The sequence below is a fragment of the Petaurus breviceps genome, unplaced genomic scaffold (assembly GCF_028583685.1).
Source record: "Petaurus breviceps papuanus isolate PSGF00001 unplaced genomic scaffold, PetGlider_PUasm1.0 175, whole genome shotgun sequence".
NCBI classification, from domain to species: domain Eukaryota; kingdom Metazoa; phylum Chordata; class Mammalia; order Diprotodontia; family Petauridae; genus Petaurus; species Petaurus breviceps.
The window spans coordinates 29,548,488-29,563,941 of record NW_027185764.1 but is presented as its reverse complement, the minus strand read 5'-3'; positions in this window follow the sequence as shown (position 1 = coordinate 29,563,941).

Here is a 15,454-nt window from a genome sequence, read left to right as displayed (position 1 = left end):
AGAGAGAGAGAGAGAGACAGAGACAGAGACAGAGAGACAGACAGAGAGACAGACAGAGAGACAGACAGACAGAGAGAGAGACAGAGAGAGAGACAGAGAGACGGAGACAGAGAGACAGAGACAGACAGAGACAGACAGAGACAGAGACAGAGACAGAGAGAGAGACAGAGAGAGACAGAGACAGAGAGACAGAGAGAGAGAGAGAGACAGAGACAGAGACAGAGACAGAGACAGAGAGAGAGACAGAGAGAGACAGAGAGACAGAGAGACCCATATCTCACCTAAGGGAAGTTCCCCAAAGTCTCTAATGTGACAAACTGGGACAGGGACATGATGGAGACTGCCAGCTCCTCTCATGTTCAGCTTCTTACCAGTCTTTTCACTGAGCAACTTGAAGTGGGCTTGGCATTGTCCATCTCTTCTGAATCTGGAATCCCAAAGCACCAAAGGAGGTGCTGAGCCCAAAGCGATGAAGAGAGCACAAAGAGAACTGAAGAGCTCTCCTTTCTCCCACTCTCATTAACTCTGCGCCTCCCTTCACACATGAGCAGATATTGATCTCCACCAATCAAGAGAGATCGGGCTTTGGAACTGAGCTTACACTAGGATTGTTGTTGTTTGTCCTTCGTTCTTGAAGAGGACCATGACGGTGATGCCATGACATGCCAGTGAACTCCTTCGGAGCCATCTGGGTCCAGTAGTCAGATGTCGATAAGGACGACTGGAGATGGTCCTGGATGCAGTGGGGAACTTGGCCTTTCCACCCCTCTCATTTTACATATTAGGAAACTGAGGCTCACAAAGGTTAAGTGGCTTGTCCAGAATCACCCAATTGTCTGAGGGGGGATTTCAACATAGGTTCTACCGACTCCAAGTTCAGCACTCCATGCTGCCTCAGAATTGTACATAACAAAGGATGAATCTCCATTTTCCAGTCCTAGGGGATTAGGGCTAGATGGAAGTTTGGAGATTGTAAAATCCAACCTGCTCATTTTCCGAACAAAGAAACTGAGGCCCAAAGTTATGAAGAACTTTGCTGAAGATCTGAAAGGCCTTCTGATTTTGCCTTCATCACAACCATGCTGATTGAATACAGAATCAGAGGATCACAGATTTAGACCTGAAAGAGATCTCATTTTAAGTATGAGGAACTGAAGCTCACAGAGCTGGAAGTAAGTTATATGCTACAGAGCAATTTGAACCCAGTCCCCTGACCTCAAACCCAATGCTCTTTCCAAATTAATAAAGACAAAAAACATTTAAAAAAATTTTTAAAAAGATATGATAGAGGGGTGGCCAGGTGGCTCAGCAAGTAAGAGCACTGGTTCCAGTGTTGGGACAACCTGGAGATCGAATCCCGGGCTCAGACACTCAGCATCACACCCAGAAATAGCTGGCTGTGTAACCTTGAGCAAGTTACTTAACCCCGATTGCTTAAAAATAAAAAAAATAATAAAAAAAGAAATTTATTAAAAAAAAGATATGATAGACATCAGTTAGTTGAGCCATCAACAAGCGTTTATTAAGCACCTATGATTTGCTTGTACTCAGGCTTTGTGTAAGGGCTGGGAACACAGAGGGAGCTCAGGTACTGTACTGGTTGCATTTAATTTACAGTCTAAGAGGGGAGGAAAAAATAACTAACATACAAACATTACTTTAAGGTCTGCAAAGCACTTTTACATGTATTTCCTCATTGAATCCTTACAACAACCCTGTGAGAACGGTGGCATTATAATCTGAATTTTGTGGGTGAGATGGCTGAGGCAGAGGGATTAAATGATTTGTCTAGGGTCCCACACTGCATACCTGAAACAGGATCGGAACTCAGGTCCCTGTTTGTCTACGTTTGTTGTTGTTCACTCCATGATCCAATGGACCATAGCGTGCCAGGCCCTTCTATCCTCCACTATCTCCCAAAGTCTGTCCAAGTTCATGTTTGTTGCCTCAGTTTCCCCATCTGTAAGAAATGAGCTAGAGAAGGAAATGGAAAACCACTCTAGTATCTTTGCCAAGAAAATCCCAAATGGGGTCACAAAGAGTTGGACATGACTGAAAACGACTGGATGACAACAGCACCAACAAACTTTTTGACTCCAAGTGAGGCACTCTATTCACTAAGCCCCTTAGCTGCCTCTGGACATCAGTTTAAGAGACAGCCTCCCTGACTGGCATGGGCCAAATAAACCCCTCTCAGGTCTGCAGCTGTCTGTTCCTAGCACAAAGCACCCCCTTTCCCTTTCATCTGTGCATTTCAAAGCATTTTGCAAAGAACCATCATCCCCTTTCTGTGCGTTCAGTGACTTTATTCTCATTTCAAAAGGCAAGGTGAAATAATTTCTCTCTATAAACCAGGTTTAGAAACCAGAGGGCTTGTAATCTTTGCTAGCTTGGTTGTTATGCCTCAGTGATCTCCTCAAAGTGAAATATTTCTGCTCAGGGAAGATTAATATGCAAAGGGAGGCTGAATAAGCCTTTGTCTGTCTGAGACATTCTGTATCTACCCTTATTGACTCCTCCCTGTGTACACCATGGGGTGATTGAGTGCTTTTGCAGTCTAACTCAACTAAATGCTTTCACATCATCTCATTAAAACATTCTATGCAGGGGGTGAACTCAAGGAGAATAGGAAGTGTCCAATTATTGGCCTGCACGTTAGACTTGTGTTAATCAGGCATACCTATATTGTAGCACATTCCCATAATCTGTTGGAATATATTTATAAACCTTGGGGACATACTTCAAATTAACCCTTCATGGGAATGCCTCCAGAACATACAACTGTCTCCTTAGATCATGTTAAAATGTTGATTTTAATGGGTTTTCACAGATAATTCATTTAGAGGGACTGAAAGTACCCCCATGATAGCATTGTATAAGTCATCAGAGCAGTACACAGATGGAAGATATCATATTATTATTGTCATTATTATTTCATGTAATCAGAATGACCCTCATTATTTTTTGTTTATTCTGCCAGAAGACAAGGAAGGTATAGATTTCTTTGGCCTGAATTTGGAAATGAATAAAAATGATCATTATCATCATTGTATTATTATCAACATTTATTGGATGCCTGCTGATATGTGAAGCACCATACTAGGCACTGGGGAGGTGAAAGGTAGAAGGCACTATCTTTGCTCTTAAGGGCTTATAATTAACATGATAACTAGAAAAACATGTCAGAGCAGTGGGGAATAAGTGAATTTTGCAACAAATAAATTCCAGAATGTACTGTTGGTTTTGACTGGATTAGTTTGTGTTACCAACAGGAACATAGATGGCAAAGCTCAATTGGTCTGGGTGCTAGAAAGAACCATCAGTAACTCCACTCATACATAGTTTAGGGAAAGGGCAGGTACATAAGCCAGCCTTGTATTGCTTTTTGTGCTGATATACCTTGGGCAGACCAGGCGACCCTTTGTGAGAATATGGTGTAATATATGAGAGAGTGGGGGAGGGTATGACAGGTATGACAAGGTCCATCTCTTGGAGCATGCTCAGGGTTGTCCTTCTTAGTTCTAGGGTGCCACTAATAAACTCCGGGGCTTGCATCTGGTCACGTGATGAAAGAACTTGTCCTTTTCAAAATAACTTGGCAAAACCTGAGTAGTGCCTTGATCTCCCCAGCAGTAGGGATGGGGGTGGGGTGGAGTGCTTCCTGGGCTAAAAACAGAGACAACCTCTAGTTTGCTCTATTTCTTTGATACTCCAGGTGGCATCTCAGAATTCTGAGACTTCCAATGAAGGGTGAAAAACAACTGGCCTTTCTTGGCTCTGAGGGTCATGGTGACCTTGCCCACAGCTATCCGGAGACTGATGTGGTCAGGCTTAGAGGGAATGTTGTGAGTCCGAGAGCTCTTGAGTTTCCTTTGGTCATAGCTGAATGGTGGCAAGAGAGGAATGTCCAGAAACCACTCCCGTGATCTTGTAGACGATAAACAACAGTAAAAGGATTGGTACAAGCCTGGTACATTTTACTGGAAGACATTTACTGGTAGTTGATTGGATGATGCAGAGCCGAGGTGAAATGCCAAAATGCCTAATCTGGAGCCCCACAGAGTGCTTTACATGTCTATGATTTTAAGTTTCTACCTCAGATCTGGGCATACCAGTAGTTAGCCTTACGGCTTGTTGAGTTTAAGTCAGTGTGTGCTTGTTCTTGAGAGTATTTTTTTATGTTTTAGCATTTATTTTGTGTGGAAGAGATAAATATCTGTCCCATACCTGATTTATGCTATATATTGAATAATTTTCTACTCCTTCATTTTCCAGGGGTGGTGGTAGATACTAAGATGCTTAAACCTAAACTTTAAATAATTTGTCCTCAGGATGTAAGTTTAATGAATTGAGGAGTGTGGAAAAAAAAAGAGTGTAGACCTTATCTCAATAGAGATCAGGCTCCCCCAGGACTGAACTCAATCTGGACTGAGATTAAGGGCCCAGAACATAGGGGACCCTTGGAAAGATGAAATGGGAACAATATTTTAGTCCCTCTGGATAGTAATACCCCATTACATTCATGGACCATAATTTTAAAAAATTCTTTTATCAATTAGATTTTCCAATATTTTTCACATAATGAAAAAGCAAAATATTACTATTTGATTTCATGTTTTTAGGATTATAGAGATGAAAGGGACCCTGTTGTTGTTACTGGTCAGTCATGTCCAACTCTTCATGACCCCATTTATAGTTTTCTTGCAAAGAAACTAGAGTGGTTTGCCATTTCTTTCTCTAGCTCATTTTACAGATGAGGAAACTAAGGCAAACAGGGCTAAGTGACTTGCCCAGAGTCACACAGCTAGTAAGTGTCTGAAGCTGGATTTGAATACGGGGAGACTGAGTCTTCCTGACTCAAAGCCTGGACCTCTATTCACTGAGCCACCTAGCTGCCCCCAAAGGAAACTTCAAAAATGTCTAATCCAACCTCCTCTATTAACAGAAGAGTATATTGCGGTCCAAGGTTACACTGAACGCATAATAATTTGCCCGATTGATTTCTTTTGATTCCAGATCTTTTGATTCCAGACACTTTTAACTGGTCCATAATTATTTCTCTCTCTCTCTCTTTCTTTCTCTCTGTCTGTCTGTCTCTGTCTCTCTGTCTCTGTCTCTGTCTCTGTCTCTCTCTCAGGATAACTTTGTTTCCTAGCTTCACAGCTCAATTCTGGCTTCTCTGTGGAAGCCTAGGGCATTGAGCCTGATCTTTAACTCACTTGGCTTCCTGGAACAATGTCAGTAGCAGGGATTTGGGGCACAAGTGCTTATCTGCCTCTGCTAGGGTATGTATAGCACTAGGCTTTTGGGAAGCCTGTAGTGTCCCCAGTTATCATTCTTGACCCATGTGGTCTTCAGTTTATATAATTCCCAGGAAAGAGGTCATTAGCAAGTCATGGGTACAAGCCGACCTTCTGTGCCAATGACTCAGGGAACAATTACTCTACCTCCCACCTTCCCTCTTGTCCTTATTGGAAGCACGGGAGGCCTCTCTCTTCCTAAGAGCTCACATAGTGAAAAGAATCAAATGAACCGGCCTGAAGCATTACTGAAAAGAGGCTGCCGTGGGGAGAATATTTGCTCTGAAAAATTTTGATGCTCTTTCTCTTTCACTTGGGGACTGCAGTGTTAATCAGGAAGAATGCATGCACGAATGCTTGGATCCTTCCCCCTTCCCCCCTCATCTTCCCATTCTCCAAAAGGCTCTTTTGATAAGCAACACAGGTCTTCTGTTTTGCAAAGATGTGTTGAAAATATTGAGGAGGTCGCTGCTTTCTTTCATGCATGCCTTTGCACCAACCTGGATTGAATTACTGGGCATTTGACTACCTGTTCTCGGCTTCCAGATGGTTCAGACTACAGTTGCTTGGCCTTGGATCAAAGTCATCATATATCCTGCTCTAGCCTGAACCTGAGGCTAATGAGTTTGTAAAGAACAGAAAGTGAGATAGGAGCCAGCAGGCTCAGCTCTCTGAACCTGGGCAAAGGTACTCCATTCAATTGGATCTGGAGCCAGTAGGAACTTGGTAGGGTGCTTATTGGGCAGATGCATTTTGTGAGTTTGAGCTTGAACATGCCTAACACCACTCTCAGGGATTGTGGGCTTTGTTCTCAGAGAATGCAGAGCTGTATCTGCTTCCATAAGGAGCTTTCTCTATCTCCTGGATGAAAGGCAATGCTGCTGGGTGAGCATGTGACTACATATTCATGCAGGGTATGCTGGGTTTAGAACTAGGAATTTCTGTTTTCTGGACAAATATCATAAGCTTCACAAAGGGCAAGGAGCCTGAAGTATCCACACATCTGGAGAAGTGGGACAAGGAAAGGACCCACCCCAGACAGTTATCTGGTTGCTTTCCATCTAACCAGTTATTCCTGCTAAGGAGGGCACTTTGTTCATTTCTACTTTATTGAAGGATTGAGAATGCTAGCTGTACCCTGGGACAAAGCCTCAGTCGCCCTGCCCTGGTTACAGCCCTGGCTGAGCTATAAGCCTAAATGCTGACTGGTTTATAAGGGCTGCTCCTCACAGTTGCATTCCCCATCGGTCTTACATCCCATCCTTGGGGATCAAAGATCTCTTTCTCCTTTCCTTGAAAGCTTGGGGCAGTGAAAATAGCACTAGATATTTGGATCTCTGCCCCACCCCCATCCCTAACATACTTGCTCTATGACCTTGAGCAAGACACTTCTGTCTAAGCCTCGATTCTTCCTCTGTAAGATGAGGCTGTAGGATTCTCATAAGCTCAACCTGAAGCCCCACTCCCACCCCAAATCACTGAGTCAGACTGCTTATTGTCATAGTCAAGCTAGGGAAGCAGTGCCTTTCATTTGCAAATTTGGCTGTTACCCCATCCACATAATGGCCCACATCCATACCCCAGCGGACCTCACCTCCTGAAGGACTCATGTTCTGTCAGTCTGGGAAAACTGCATGCTACTCAGAAGCCCCTTCTTCTGATAAGAGGAAATATTTGGATTATTAATTTAGAGCTGCTGAGGCAAAGGTTATGTGACTTGTCCAGGGTCATATCTCTAGTAGACAGGGTTTAAAGCCAGTCATTCTTTATTCCAAGCCCATTGCTTTCTACTACACAGCAGGACATCTCGAGATGATCTCTGAGGCACCACCCCACTCTCATCCCATGATTCTACCTGGCTCATCTCTGTAGCATTTTTAGCTGTGCAGAACCAGAGAGTTTCTTATTAAGTAATGGTTTTTGTTGTTTGTTCAGTTGTGCCCAATTCTCTGTGTGACCCCATTTGGGGTTTTCTTGGCAAAGATACTGGAGAGATTTGCTATTTCCTTCTCCAGCTCTTTTTACAGATGAAGAAACTGAGGAAAACAGGGTTAAATGATTTACCCAGGATCATACAGCTAGGAAGTGTCCAAGGCCAGATTTGAACTCCAGAAGATGAGTCTTCCTGGCTTCAGACCCAGTTCTTTATCCACTGCGCCATCTAGATGCTTCTTATTAGTAAATGGCCTGCCCCATTTGGTCCTTCTGCTTTTTCCTCCTTTAAAGCATCTTCAGAAGGGCCATCGGAACTCAGGAAAACAAATTGGGGAACTCTAAGGATTGCTAAATAATTTTGGAATGACATTTTAGTTGCTGCAGAATTGGTTTCAGAGAATTAGCTTTTCTGTCCCCCTTCCTTTCCCCCCCCCCCCCCCCGCCCCAAGCATCCTCTCTGGGGATACTGGAGACCTTTAGATGCAGAATTTTGTCTTTTGGGTATGTGTGTAACCTACCTATCTGGCTGCTTGCAAACTCACTCAAAGATCTGTGTTAATAAGATTGGAGTTGCTGCCTTCCTGGGAGAGGCATTGTTAATAGGAATTATGCTTCAAGGGAAGACTCTTGACTGCTGAATAGTTGGGTTTGCAGCTGATGTAGTCAGTTCTAATTTGCAAAGTACTGTCCCTGACCCTGACTTGCATTACATGAAGAATATTTGTCTGGAAGTCTCTGTTTTGATACTGTTAGCCATTATTGAGCACTTTCAAGGTTTTATGGGTAATTTGGGCAAGGCTATATATAATGGTGGAAAGTTTATAAATGGCAGTAGGCCAACAAATTAATTTTGAGCAAAAAATGATCTCATCCTTTTCCCTATCTTCTGAATTCCTATCTTTTAAAGCTCAATGCATGTACCACCCCTTCCAGTTCTGTAATGACTTTCACTGCACTCCTTATGAATTATACATTTTATTTTATAGTTATTTGTAATTAGTCATAATTCTCTGATAGAGTATAAGTTCCCTAAAGGCAAGCACTGTGCTTTGTCTAAACTCTGTTTTTTCCCCCTCAGAATCTAATGTGTTCATCATTCCCTACACAGGTGGCCTTTGAGAAATGTTGGTTGAAGTTGTTGAATGGAATACAATTGGACTATGCATAGATACTCAAGAAAACAATGGGACCACTGATCTATTTAAGAGGACCATATGTAGCCCTCTAGGTCCTCAAGTGTGGCCCTTTGACTGAATCCAAACTTCATAGAGGAAATCCCCTTAATAAAAGAATTTGGTCTGCAAAACTTGGATTCAGTCAAAAGTCCACACCCAAGGACCTAGAAGGCCACATGTGGCCTTGAGGGTGCAGGTTCCCAGCCCCTGAAGACTATACATGTATAGTCATGCAAAATATGTTTTCATATGAGCCATGTTGCAAAAGAAAACATAGACCAAAAAAAATCAGGAAAGATAAAGTTAAAAAAATTGCTTCAATCTGCTTTCAGACTCTGTCAGTTCTTTCTCTGGAGGTAGATAGCATTTTTCATCATGAGTCCTTTGGAATTGTCATGGATCATTGTATTGATCAGAATATCTAAACCATTCATAGTTGATCATTGTACAGTATTGGTGTTCCAATGCACAATCTTTTCCTGGTTCTGTTCATTTCACTTGGCATCAATCCAAATTTTTCTGAAACTCCTGCTCATCATTTCCTATAGCACACTAGTATTCTATCACAATTATATACCACGATTTGTTCAGTCATTTCCCAGTTGATGGGCATCCTCTTCATTTTCAATTCTTTACCACCACAAAAAGAGCTGGTGTTCATATTGTTGTGTATATAGATCCTTTTCCTTTTTGTTGTCTTCAGGATATAGACCTATTAGCAGTATTGCTGGATCAAAGAGTATACACAATTTTATAGCCTTTTGGGAATAGTTTCAAATCGATTTCCAGAATGGTTAAATCAGTTCTCAACTCTACCAGTAGTGCACAGTTTCTCAATTTTCCTGCATCCCCTCTAACATTTTTCATTTCAAAAATGGGAATTTTCAATATAAGATCTGATCCTAAGATTCATTTCAAGAGCCTATTCAGGAAATTTGTTTCATTAAGCAACCTTTTTCAAAGAAATTTTTTATCCAGCAAAAATGCCAGATAATAAATATAATAGCAACAACAAGCTTTTATATAATGCTTTAGGTTTTCAATGTGCTTAACAAAAATTAATCCATTTTAAATCTAATAAAAATGAGAGTCTGTACTAACTGCTGAAAATATTGTCGAGTTAATGATAATACTGTTTGTATCATGGGTCAATAATTAGAAAAACAGACAGACTGAAAACAAAGACAATATTACTGAGGATGACTTCTAGATAAGAAGTGCTATAAAATAAATTTATAATATTTTAAAATAAGTAATATAATAAAAAATAAAATAAAACACTGCAAAAATAGGTATTGGTCATGTACCAAAAACAAAGGATAATAAGTACATAGAGCATTAATTGCTACTAGTGTCTTTGTAATGTTTAGAGATATGGAGAGAAGCCCCTGGGGAGGGAGGATTTTTTGGAGGACATGGTGAGGAAGGGTCACACATAAAGACAAGGTGTGGATGAACTGACATCTCCACATAGGGATCTCACACTCTACATTTCCATAACAAAGTCTTATCTTTTCTCCTAACCCTACCTCTTCTCCAAATTTCCTTGTTTCTTTCAAAGGCACACCTATTTTTCCAGTTACCCCTATCTGCATCCTAGGAACCATCTTAAATTCTTCTTATTTTTCACAGTTATTTATTGTTAAGATATTGTTGACACAGTGTTTATGCAAAAAAAAAATATAGCCACTGACTCCAAAACTAAATTTTAACTCCAACAAGAGTGCCTCCTTCAAAATAAAAACCATACAGGATTAAAAATTCCATGCTAATTAGTATATAACACACACATATATATTAGCATATATATATTAGCATATATAGTATATATATATATAAATATATATTCCTTGACAACAGAAAAGTAAGCAAGAAATGTCTCTAAGTAATATAGAATAGACATTGAGTTAATTCAATCAAGATCAGGCAGACCTTAAAATATTAATTTATCAAAGATATTATGAGTGTTTCAGTCAATCCAGTACCTGCCAGAAGTTGTATTACCATTTGGTAGTGTGTGGGTCATCTGTTTGTGCTTTTTTTTTTTGGAGGGGGGAAGGTAGGACAATTGGGGTTAAGTGACTTGCCCAAGGTCACACAGCTGGTAAGTGTTATGTGTCTGAGGTCAAATTTGAACTCAGGTCCTCCTGACTCCAGGGCTGGTGCTCTATTCATTGTGCCACCTAGTCGCCCCTTTTTGTTTTGTTTTTGCTGTGTGTGTGTGTGTGTGTGTGTGTGTGTGTGTGTGATTTAATGGGAATGCAAATTTGGAAGATCTTCCCTGCCCCTAGGCTAAAGTGCACCTGAAGCCTGGGGTGGGAGGCTTGTTTTTCAGTAGATACTTCTTGATTGGCCAGTGAGTCAACAAGGTTGTTACATTCTCTGAGCCAGGAGAAGGCTATATAAGCCCTGATGTGTAGCTTTGTTTTGGGGGCTCACTTTGAGAAGTGTTCTGTGATTTGATATGGATTCTGGGAAGCTGTTGTCCAGGGCCCCCCCCCGGCTTTGAAAAACCCAGATAATGATTTGGTATGGATGTAATGGTTGGACAGTTTGGAAATCTGTCTACTTGATCTGTTTCTGTCTTGATAATTCTGCCTGTATACTTTGAAGTTCGGGGTGCTGACCTTTTTCCCCTGAACAAGGTAAATAATATATGTCTGACTGATTAAAGTAAGCTTGTTAACCCATTTTGAGTTGCTTTCCTTTAACAAAGCAGATCCAAGAACCTGTATGGGCGGCCACCCTGAGCACGCTTGGTGCTTGCTGCTACAGTGATATGACTAAGAAAGGATGTCTGATGACACTATTATGCAAATCTGAATGGGCTGAGCTATGGCCTGCTCATTAATGTTTCTAATAACCAATCTGTTGCCTCATTAAGGGTGGTTCCTTTAGTTGTTGATGTTTTGAAAATTTGTAATTTTTTGTCCTTTAAGGCAGAGAGCACAAGTGAATTCATTATCTTTATGGCAGTCATGGCTCCTTCTATGCTGTGATTATTTGCAAATACCACTAGAATGACTTTTTAAATTCTTTTTCCTCTGACATGGCAACAAACCATCAGAAACTTCAGTTCAGTCTCCATCACAATTTCAACTACATAGGATCATAGCAACATAGATTCAGACCTGGAAGAGACCCTGGAGGCCACCAAGTCCAGCTCACAAATTTTACAGTTGAGGTATCTGAGGGTCAGAGAGGTTAAGTGCCTTGCCCAGGAACACAGAAGCAGTAACAATAATAGCTAACATTTATATAGCATTTTGAGGTTTGCAAAGCACTTTACAAATATTATCTTATTTGATTCTCCAACAATGCTAAGAGTTAGATGCTATTATTATCTCTACTTTACAGATGAGGAAACCAAGGCAGGCAGAAGTTAAATTACTTTCTCAGAGTCACATAGCTAGTAAATGTCTGAGCCAGATTTCCTGACTCCAGGCTCAGCACTCTCTCTCCTGTGTCACCCAGCTGCTTCTTTAAGCACATGGTAAAGTGGGATTTGAATACATATCTTCCTGACTCCAAGACCAGAGTGCTATCTATTATGCCACAACAACTCTCACAAACAATCTGCATCTATGTTTGAATAATAACCTTGTCTGTATGGCCTGATACTTATTCTTCTAAAGGTCAGACTTGAAACTTCAGGATTTTGTATATTTTCATTTCTCCATTGAAACTGTGGCTGCATTGCAAATTCTACTATGGAGATTAAAGATTCAAGATTCTTTCCAGTGTTCGCCAGATTGGTGATATCTCTTGTGTGTGTGTTTTTAGACTTTATAATTTTATTTTTATTTTCAGTTTCAAATTTTCTCTCTGCATCCTTCCCCCACCCACTGAGTAAGCAAGAAATACAAAATTCATTATGTATATTAAGTTATACAAAATATATTTCTACATTTAGAAGAAGAGAGAGAAAGAGAGAGAGACAGAGAGAGAGACAGAGAGAGAGAGAGAGAGACAGAGAGAGAGAGAGAGAGAGAGAGAGAGAGAGAGAGAGAGAGAGAGAAGGAGGGAGAGAATGTTTCAATCTATGCTCTAAGACTATAAAATTCTCTATCTGGAGGTGAATGGCATTTTACATCATGAATCCTTTGGAATTGTGGTGGATCATTGTATTAATCAGAGTTAAGTTTTTCACAGTAGGTTATTTCTACAATATCGTTTTTACTATGTAGATTGTTCTTCTGGCTCTGTTCACCTCTGCATCCATTCATATATATCTTCCCAGGTTTTTCTGAAACCATCCCCTTTGTTATTTCTTATAGCATGATAATATTCCACATTATTTACATACCATCACTTGTCCAGCCATGCCCCAAATGATGGGCAACACCTCAGTTTCCAATTCTTTGCCTTGGTGACATCTTTGAATTTGGTTTTCTGGGACTGTTTTTGGATGCTTCTTGGAGAAAGAAGTCAGAAGGTGGTCAGTCTTGCTGGTTCACGCCACAAGGAGAGGAAGCATGACAGGCACAGTTGAGTAGTGTTCCAGATCTCTGGGTGCTAGCTCTCCTGATACTTCTCCCATGATTCTGTAGGAGTAGAACCCCAAGGAGCAACCCATTCCACCAGTCAGGAACTGATAAGGGTGTGCTAATGAGATTGCAGAGCAAAGGCAGCTAGTGGTTCTACGGATAGAGTGTTGGGCCTGGGGTCAGACAAACTTGAGTTTAACTAGCTGTGTGGCCTTGGGCAAGTCACTTAACCTCCATCTCCTTCAGTTGCCTCAATTATAAAATGAGGATAATAATAGCACCTACCTCCCACAGTTGTATTATCAATGACATAATATAAATACATATTTATGTATATGTCTGTATGTGTGTACATATATTCACATACATACATATCACTTAGCACAGTGCCAGACAGAGAGCAAGCACTATGTAAATGGTAGCTAATATTATGTCTATAGAGAAATAGTAGATGCATTCCCCACTTCAGAATGTGTAAGGAGTACAGAAATTCCACAAACAAGGGAAGTGTATTGATATCATACTCCTAGGCAAGTAAAAATTTCTGTAAGCAGGAGACAATTATGCATTCATCCTTATGCCTATAGCAGATACTGGGCAGCTAGGGGGCACAGTGGACAGAGGCCTGACTGGAGTCAGAAAGACTCATCTTCCTGAGTTCAAATCTAGCCTCAGACATTTACTAGTTGTATGACCCTGGGTAAGTCACTTAACCCTGTCTGCCTCAGTTTTATCATCTGTAAAATGAACTGGAGAAAGAATTGGCAAACTATTCTAGTATCTTTGCCAAGAAGAGCCCAAATAGGGTCACAAAGAGTTGAACACATGTGAAAAATGAATGAACAACAATATACATGTATATATTCATTTATGACTCTACACCTGACTAAGATAAACTCTTTTTAAAATTTTTTTATTTTTTAATTAATTTGTTTCTTTTTAGTTTACAGGATTCAATTCCACAATTCCTTGAGTTTCACATTTTGTTCCCCTCCCTCCCCTCCCCCCCATGGTGGCATATAGTCAAGTATAGGATCTGTAAATACTTTCACATTATACATTAGTCAGGTTACAAAGACAGATTGTATCAGATGGAATGAAAAATAGTAAAGAGGACATAAAACCAAACAAGAGAAGGAAAAATACCAGGTAATTTGCTTCCACCTGGATATAAACTCAGTTCTTTCTGGTTCTTTCTCTGGATGCACATATTTCTCTCTAAGATAAACTCGTGAGGCAAAGGAAAGCCAAGGTTGGGCAGGACCAGGCCCCCCAAAACATGATTGTACTACATGTGGGGTATTCAACCCCTACATTTGCTAGACATATGTAATGGGAATGCAAATTTGGAAGATCTTCCCTGCCCCTAGGCTAAAATGCACCTGAAGTCTGGGGAGGGAGGCTTGTTTTTCAGTAGATACTTCTTGATTGGCCAGTGAGTCAATAAGGTTGTTACATTCTCTGAGCCAGGAGAAGGCTATATAAGCCCTGATGTGTAGCTTTGTTTTGGGACTCACTTTGAGAAGTGTTCTGTGACTTGATTTGAATTCTGGGAAGCCGTTGTTGAGAGTCCCCCGGCTTTGAAAAACCCAGATGTGGAAACCCAGATGTTGACTGGGTATGGATGTAATGGTTGGACAGTTTGGAAAGCTGTCTACTTGATCTGTTAATGTCTTGATAATTCTGTCTGTATATTTTGAAGTTTGGGGTGCTGACCTTTTCCCCCTGAACAAGGTAAAGGATATATGTCTGACTGATTAAAGTAAGCTTGTTAATCCATTTTGAGTTGCTTTCCTTTAACAAAGCAGATCCAAGAACCTGTATGGGCAGCAAACCCTGAGGACGCACTTGGGGTGCTTGCTGCTACAACATAGAATCACAGTAATTGAGAATTGGAAGGGATCTCAGTATCTATCTAGTTCAACCAAGGCACAAAAGGAATCCTCCCTATGAAATACCCAACAATGGTCATCCACATTTGAAAGATGCATCCAGAGAGGAGGAATACTGCACTTCTTGAGACAGACCAGTATTCTTTTGGACAGCTGTCATCATCAGGAAGATTTTATTGACATTGAGTCAAAATTTGCCTTTTTGCGATTCCTCCCCTGTGGGGCCAAACAGAACAAATCTGATCTAAATTCCAACTCTTCCATATGACAGCTCTTCAAATACTTGAGCACAGCAACCATGTCTCCCGTGAGACTTCTTTTCTCCAGCATAGACAGCATCCTCACCAACATGGTTATCCTCCCCTACACACTCGCCAGCTAAACAATGTCCTTCTAAATTGCAGTGTCCACAACCAAACACAATACCACAGATGAGCTCTGACAGAGGCAGAACACAGAGGGACTTTCATCTTCCTAATCCTGGAGCCTGGACCCTTTAAATACAGCCCAAGATCATATTAGTCTTTCTGTCTGCCATTTCATGCTGCTGACTTTTAATGATCCTGCAGTTCACTAAGACCCCTTTATTTAATAAGAAAGAAAGAAAAAGGAAGGAAAGAAGGAAGGAAGGAAGGAAGGAAGGAAGGAAGGAAGGAAGGAAGGAA